The following is a 7,322-nucleotide window of genomic DNA, read 5'->3' as shown; positions in this document are numbered from 1 at the left end:
GCTCCCAGTTTTTCCTTTTGTGAGGGAACCGGTTCCGAGTGGCTCTTTCATTGTTTCAGGTTGCTGAGCCCTGGTATAGGTGGTACCTTGCTCGATAGTAGCAACTGTGAGAGGGATCTCGGAGTCCTAGTGGACGATCCCTTAAATAGGAGCCAGCCGTGTGCTGCAGTTGCCCAAAAAGCCAACACAGTGCTAGGCTGCATTAACAGAGGGATAGAATCAAGATCACATGAAGTATTAATACCGCTTTACAACACCTTGGTAAGGCCACACCTGGAATACGGCATCCAGTTTTGGTCACCACGATGTAAAAAAGATGTCGAGACTCTAGAAAGAGTGCAGAGAAGAGCAACAAAGATGATTGGGGACTGGAGGCTAAAACATATCAGGAACGGTTGCTGGAATTGGGTATGTGTAGTTTAATGAAGAGAAGCGTGAGGGGTGACATGATAGCAGTGTTCCAGTATCTCAGGGGCTGCCACAAAGAAGAGGCAGTCAAGCTATTCTCCAAAGCACCTGAAAGCAGGACAAGAAGCAGCAGATGGAAACTAGTCAAGGAGAGAAGCAACCTAGAACTAAGGAGAAATTTCCTGACAGTTAGAACAATTAACCAGTGGAACAACCTGCCTCCAGAAGTGGTGAATGCTCCAACACTGGAAGTTTTTAAGAACAGACTGGACAGCCACTTGCCTGAAATGGTATAGAGTTTCCTGCCTGAGCAGGGGGTTGGACTAGATGACCTCCAAGGTCCCTTCCAACTTATTATCAGTGCTAGAAGAGAGTGGGGTTTCTGGAGAGGAGGACTGTGGGGGCCTTGGTGGGCTCTGAACTGGGTTGCTTTCTTACACACGTTTCAAGACCCAACTAGGTAATGTCATCAATGCAAGAAGAGATTAGGGTGTGTGGAGAGGAGGAGGAGTTGTCCATCCAGTTGTCCAGTTGGGTACTGAGTGCCCTGCTAATCGTTACGGCCAGATGTTTCTCTATGAAGTGGCAGGTGGGCAGATGAAATTGCCTGTGGGTGACCTTAAAAGGTGACCGTAAGAAAGGCTGAGCACCAAAGAATTGAGGCCTTCGAGCTATGGTGCTGGAGAAGACTCATGCAAGTCCCTTGGACTGCAAGGCCATCAAACCAGTCAGTCCTAGAGGAGATCAACCCTGACTGCTCTTTAGAAGGCCAGATCCTGAAGTTGAAGCTCAAATCCTTTGGCCACCTAATGAGAAGGAAGGACTCACTGGAGAAGAGCCTAATGCTGGGAAAGGTTGAGGGCAAGAGAAGAAGGGGACGACAGAGAATGAGGTGGCTGGATGGAGTCACTGAAGCAGGAGGTGTGAGCCTAAAGGGACTGCAGAAGATGGTAGAGGACAGGAAGGCCTGGAGGAACGTTGTCCATGGGGTCGCGATGGGTCGGACACGACTTCGCAGCTAACAACAACGACCTTAAAAAGAGGGCCCAGGGAATGCTACGTCCCCATTTACTGGTCAGCTGGAAGAGATGAAATCAAGTCCGTGCCGGCAGTAAGCAATAAGGGGTCCTAAGAGGTGGAATGCGAGATCGAGACGAATAAAAAGCTCGCTTACATTCAAAAATGCCGCATTGGACCTAATAGGAAGCTGTAGTTCCAAGGACCACCTTTGAGTATCTCACAGAGGGTGAATTGTGTGTAGTATTGCACCAGAGGGCAGCATTTCAGAATAAAAAAAAAGGCAAGCTGGGTGCGAATCGACGCATCCCTTTCTTTGAACAATTTGATATTCAGGTCTGCTCCAAAGCAAAACGCCTGAACCAAGGTAGTTGAACTAAATTCATACTTTTCACTGGCTGTGAAGGCGGAACGTTGGAATTCATCTTGTGGCTTGCGACCCGACTTGCAACCACGGAACGCCTGTAAGAATGGCTGCGAATTCAAGAGGCCGCAGAGCGGAATATCTAACACCAGGTCCTGCAAAACAGCGAAGGCTCGAGTCTGCTTTTCGCACCTTGCAAATGCAGAGGCAATAATACAGGAAGGATTTGTAATTAATTGTTACCCAATTCATACAGGCAATCCTCAACTCACAGCCCTTCATTTAGTGAATGTTCAAAGTTGCGACGGCCCTGGGGGGGGGGGAAAGGGGACTTATGACCGTTTCTCACACTTACGACCGTTGGCAGCAGCACCCCCCCAAGATCACGTGATCGAAATTCGGACGCTTGGCACACCGGTTCCTATTTACGACGGTGGCAGCGCCCCCGGGGTTACAGAATTCCCCTTCTGACGGGCAAAGTCGATGGGGGAAGCTAGGCTCATTTAACAACCGAGTTGCTGACTTCACAACTGCGGTGATTCACTTCACAACTGTGGCAAGAAAGGTCGTGAAACGGGCAAAGCTCGGTTAACAGACGTTTCGCTTAGCGGCGGAAATTTAGGGCTCAGCTGTCGTAAGTCGAGGACTGCCTGTACGGTGGGTGCTTGCCCGCATGCACACCTCGCAGGCCGGTCTGGAAGCCGGGCTAAGTGTTGCCATTCTAAACGGGCCTGGGGCAAATAGGTGGGCCCATGGATGTGTGTGCAGTCTGCAACCCTTCTGAATCCAAGGGCCGAAGTGGGGATCGCAATCGGGTTTGGAAACCCCCCCCCTCCGTAAAAGCAGAGAGGCGACAATCTAGGAGTTGTTGTTAGTGGCGAAGTTGTGTCCGACCCGTCGCGACCCCATGGACAACTTTCCTCCAGGCCTTCTGGGATCAATTTAATTTGTGATGAAATAAATATCCGACGCGCAAAGTGTCTGGAATGAAAGAGGGTCACAATAAATTTACAAAGTGGGGGTGGGGGGGAGAAAGAGCGTTTTGCCCGATCGCTGGAGAGAGGCCCGGGGTATTCCCAGCCTTCAAGCCATTCAATTTATCATTTTTGCTGATTTAAGCAGCGCTCCAAAACCAATATGGAACTCAGCACTTATTTTCACAGGTACCTGGGGCATGGATAATTTACTGCGGTGATCCAATTTGTAAATCAGCAGGGGCCGCTAAACTGCGGCATTTAAAAAAAGAAGGAAAAAAACCACGCGAATCGAGCTCCTTTTTTCCTTCGTGTCAGCAGGCTGAGATGATTATGTTTATTAGATTTCTTTGAAAAGGTTTCACATTTTCTCAAATATGCAGGAGAACTCTTCCCCCCCCCCCCCGCCCCGCCTCTTGAGGCCAGCATTAGCATTTGGCGCTCCGGTCCTTGGAAGACAAGGAAAATGATGAAATTTTTCAAACTTATTTATTTTCCTAATTTATGCTCAGCCCGAGATGCAGCAACAATCTGCTACCTAAAAAATTACTGTTAGTAAGGGCAAGACCAACCTCTCTGCGTGCACGCACACACAAAAGGAATATATATAATGTAAGCCAACAAAGCTAGTCTAGCTAACTTTCAAGGAAGGAATAAATGCCGCCTGCCTTGAGTTGCAGGCCATCTTAAAAAACCTCGGTAAGAGTGGATGGAGCTAAAATATTTGGATTATTTCTGGAGACAGTTGAAGAAGTGCCCGAAGACCCTTTTTATTTCTCCTTCGCCTAGTAGTTTTCCAAGGGCAAAACTAATGCTTTAATTTCCCCCACACCCCGCAAGGCTAACACATCCATTTTGTCCTTTACAGCTCATAGTTGATGCCCCCCCCCACCAGTGCTAATGTATCCATCCACCATCAGGCTTCAAAAGCCATTTTTAAAAATGTGGTAGGTGCCTTTTTCAGCTGGGTAATAAAATGAATGGGAATCGCAAAGTCTTTCAGCAGCAAAGCTGCAAAATACACGACGCTCAGTCCCTGCGTGTTTATTTTTTTCCGCTAACAGCTAAGCCAAAGAATGAGCGTGGGCTGAAGGTCTAACTGGCGCCCACAAAGTGCTAATAATCCTTTTTAATCTTTTTTTTAAAGGCTGTTTCAGAATTCCAGAATCACACAATTTGGCTTACGCAGATGCAAATCGGATCGAAGTCGGCTCACGACATTTCCACGCTAGCCTTATCGTTAAAATGTTTGCTTTATCGCTGCAGCCATTTTAGGGGTTTCCTCCCCCCCCCCAAAGTCAAACCAGGACGGAGAGAATAGAAGGAAATCTCAGCGTTCATGAGCGGCTTCTTTATAAATCAGTGAGCAAGATCCCAGTTAGACGGATCTCAGCCTCCTTTGGAAACGTAGGAGTACTTTTACCAGAACAGGAAGATTTATGAGTGAGCAGCGTACCCGATTGCCTACGACAAGCTAATGTACGAGTTTAATCAAAATGGCATTCGTGCTGTACTCTCCAAAAACCTAAGCAGCATCTGTTTTAAAACAACTGCATCGAATGTAAATGGTTTTAACGCATCAATGAAGGCAAAAGTCAAGACACTGAATTATGAAAAAGCCCACCAAGAAATCGGTGTATAAGTAATACCTAAGCCAAAATCATTTTTCCATCTTAAAATGCAAGTCCTTAGGTAAAGGTAAAGGTAAAGGTTCCCCCGCACATGCGTGCTAGTCGTTTCCAACTCTAGGGGCCGGTGCTCATCTCCGTTTCAAAGCCGAAGAGCCAGCGCTTGTCCGAGGACGTCTCCGTGGTCATGTGGCTGGCATGACTAGACGCCAAAGGCGCACGGAACGCCGTTACCTTCCCACCGGAGCGGTCCCTATTTTTCTACTTGCATTTTTACGTGCTTTCGAACTGCTAGGTTGGCAGAAGCTGGGACGCGTAACAGGCGCTCACTCTGTTACGCGGCGCTCGGGATTCGACCCGCCAAACTGCCGACCTTCTGATCGACAAGCTCAGTGTCCTAACCCACTGAGCCACCGCAATCCTTAGGAGGGGGAAAAAAAGGCGGGGGATTTGGGCTTCGGAGACAAGTCAGCAGACAAAGTAAGGAAGAGAGCTAAAACATTGATGGACGTGGAAGATACGTCAAGGCTAGTCCCTCATTCGGACCTCTCTCCTCCTTTAGCTCATGACTGCCTCAGGGACACCCGCTGAACGGCCAAGATTAAAACGAAATGGTTCACCAAACCCCTAACACGGTTGCCCTTACGGACCAAATAAATTAACCTTTCCTTCGTATTAAAAATTGCAGTATGGCAGCAGCCATTTTTTTGAGAAGCCCTGGAGGGCCGTAGCTACAGCTTCGGGGGTTCACACGACGTTGTATGCTCTCTCGTTTTCCCTTTTTTTTTTTTTTGCCCCACGCGTAGGGTTATCCATGCATTCCCTTGGAAATCCATCCCATAAATTCAGGGATTCCCAAGAGAACATCTCCCGGGCTGTGTCAGATCCCAATGAGTAAACTGTCAGCCTTAAGGCAAGCGTCTAACCCCTGGGAGAAATGCCAAATTTAGACCAAACGTGCAGCAAACACACAAAAAAGCCGAGTTCCATGATCAGCCCAAAAGTCACAGCGAGAAGCTAGAAGTACTGCTGAGAACAATGCAGGCAGACCCTCAGCTTACGGCCACAACTGGGCCCAAAATTTGTTGCTGAGTGAGACGTCTGTCAAGTGGCTTTTGTCCCACTTGGCAGCTTTTCTTGAGCGAATCACGGCAGCTGTTACGTTCCTAACGACGGTTGTTGAACGAAGATGGCTTCCCTGTTGAGTCTGCTTGTCGGAAGGTCGTGAAAGGGGATCACGTGGCCTGCGGGGGACACAGCAAACCGTCGTAAAGCGTGAACCAGTTTGCCAAATGTCTGAATTCTGATCGCGGGACCACGGGGACGCTGCAACCGGTCGCAAGTGTGAAAAATGGTCATTTTTTTCAGCACCACTGTGAACTTGGAACGGTCCCTAAACAACTGTCATAAAGTCGAGGGCTATCTGTGTTTAGTTCCTACAGGAGCCAAACAGATGCCTAGGAAGAACTCACAAACAGGATGAGCCAGACTAGGGTGTTGTGTCACCTCCATTTGGGAGAAAAGTGTCACTGTTCAGCAATTTCAGCATTAAGCCCATGGGGTGGCTAACTCTTGCATGGCTGTTGATTCTCCACCTGTACCCAAGTATAGCGTTTCTCAGCAAAGGTGATCGGGGGACTGGAGGCTAAAACATATAAGGAACAGTTGCTGGAACTGGCTATGTCTAGTTGAATGAAGAGAAGGACTAGAGGTGACATGATAGCAGTCTTCCAAAATCTCAGGGGCTGCCCCAAAGAAGAGGGAGTCAAGCTATTCTCCGAACCACCAGAAGGCAGAGCAAGAAATATGGATTTAAACTAACCAGAGAGAAGCAACCTAGAACTAAGGAGGAACTTCCTGACGGTGAGGACAATTAGCTAGTGGAATAACCTGCCTCCAGAAGTGGTGAATGCTCCAACACTGGAAGGTTTTAAGAAGAGACTGGACAGCCATTTGTCTGAAATGGTACAGGATTTCCTGCCTGAGCAGGGGATTGGACTAGATGACCTCCAAGATCTATTCTATTCCTTATTCTATTCTATTCTATTCTATTCTATTCTATTCTATTCTATTCCTTATTCTATTCTATTCATTCTGGGCAACTTTAAGAGGCGTGGACTTCAACTCCCAGGATTCCTCCATGCTGGAAGTTGGTCCACACCTCAAGTTGCCAAGGTTGAGAGAACACTCTCCTACGTGGTAATTTGCTGCTATGTGATTCTCAACAATAGTGCATAGACACACACACGTGCCCCGTAGCTACCACAACCCGGTGGGATGTTTCTTGGTATGGGTACGCAGCTGACTCAAGAGAAATCCTTCAGGTTTCCAATCCTGCCCCTCACACCTCCATGCCTGATAAAAGGTGAGGAGCAAGGATGACAATGCTCGTCTACCCGTCCAGTTCCTGTTGTGACTTAGCGTCAGCCTGTGGTTCCAGCAACTGAGTCGGATGATTCTGAAGAGGAGGAGGAGGAGGGGTTTGGAGAGCCTTTGGTGTCAGAGGAAGGATCTGATGCACTGCAGGACTCTCAGCCTGGCCCCTCCCGTCATGTTCCTCCTCAGACTCAGCCGGGTGAGCACGAGGGATTGGAAGAAGACGATCCACAGCTGGCTCTGTTCAGGGATGCCAGGAGCAGGAGGCAATCTAGCAGAACATAACAGTGGAAAGCAATGAGGCAACTCGGGAGAAGGCAATGAGAAGCCACGCCTTGGGACTGCTGTTTAAAAGGGGAAGGTGTGGGAGGTGCTGGTTGCTGAAGGCAACCGTTTGAAGAGCTTCTGCTAGAGTCCTGGTTTGTTATTCTTGTTTAACTCTTGTTTAACCTTTTTGGTTTAAGTCGTTTGAACTTTTCGTTGAACTTTTGTTTGAACTCTTTGTAAATAAATTTGGTTGGTTTTTTCCCCCCAGCCTGTCGATTATTAAAAAGG

The sequence above is a fragment of the Vipera ursinii genome (genome assembly GCF_947247035.1).
Source record: "Vipera ursinii genome assembly, contig: SUPER_7_unloc_1, whole genome shotgun sequence".
Taxonomy (NCBI): Eukaryota; Metazoa; Chordata; class Lepidosauria; order Squamata; family Viperidae; genus Vipera; species Vipera ursinii.
Note: the sequence above shows the minus strand (reverse complement) of the source record.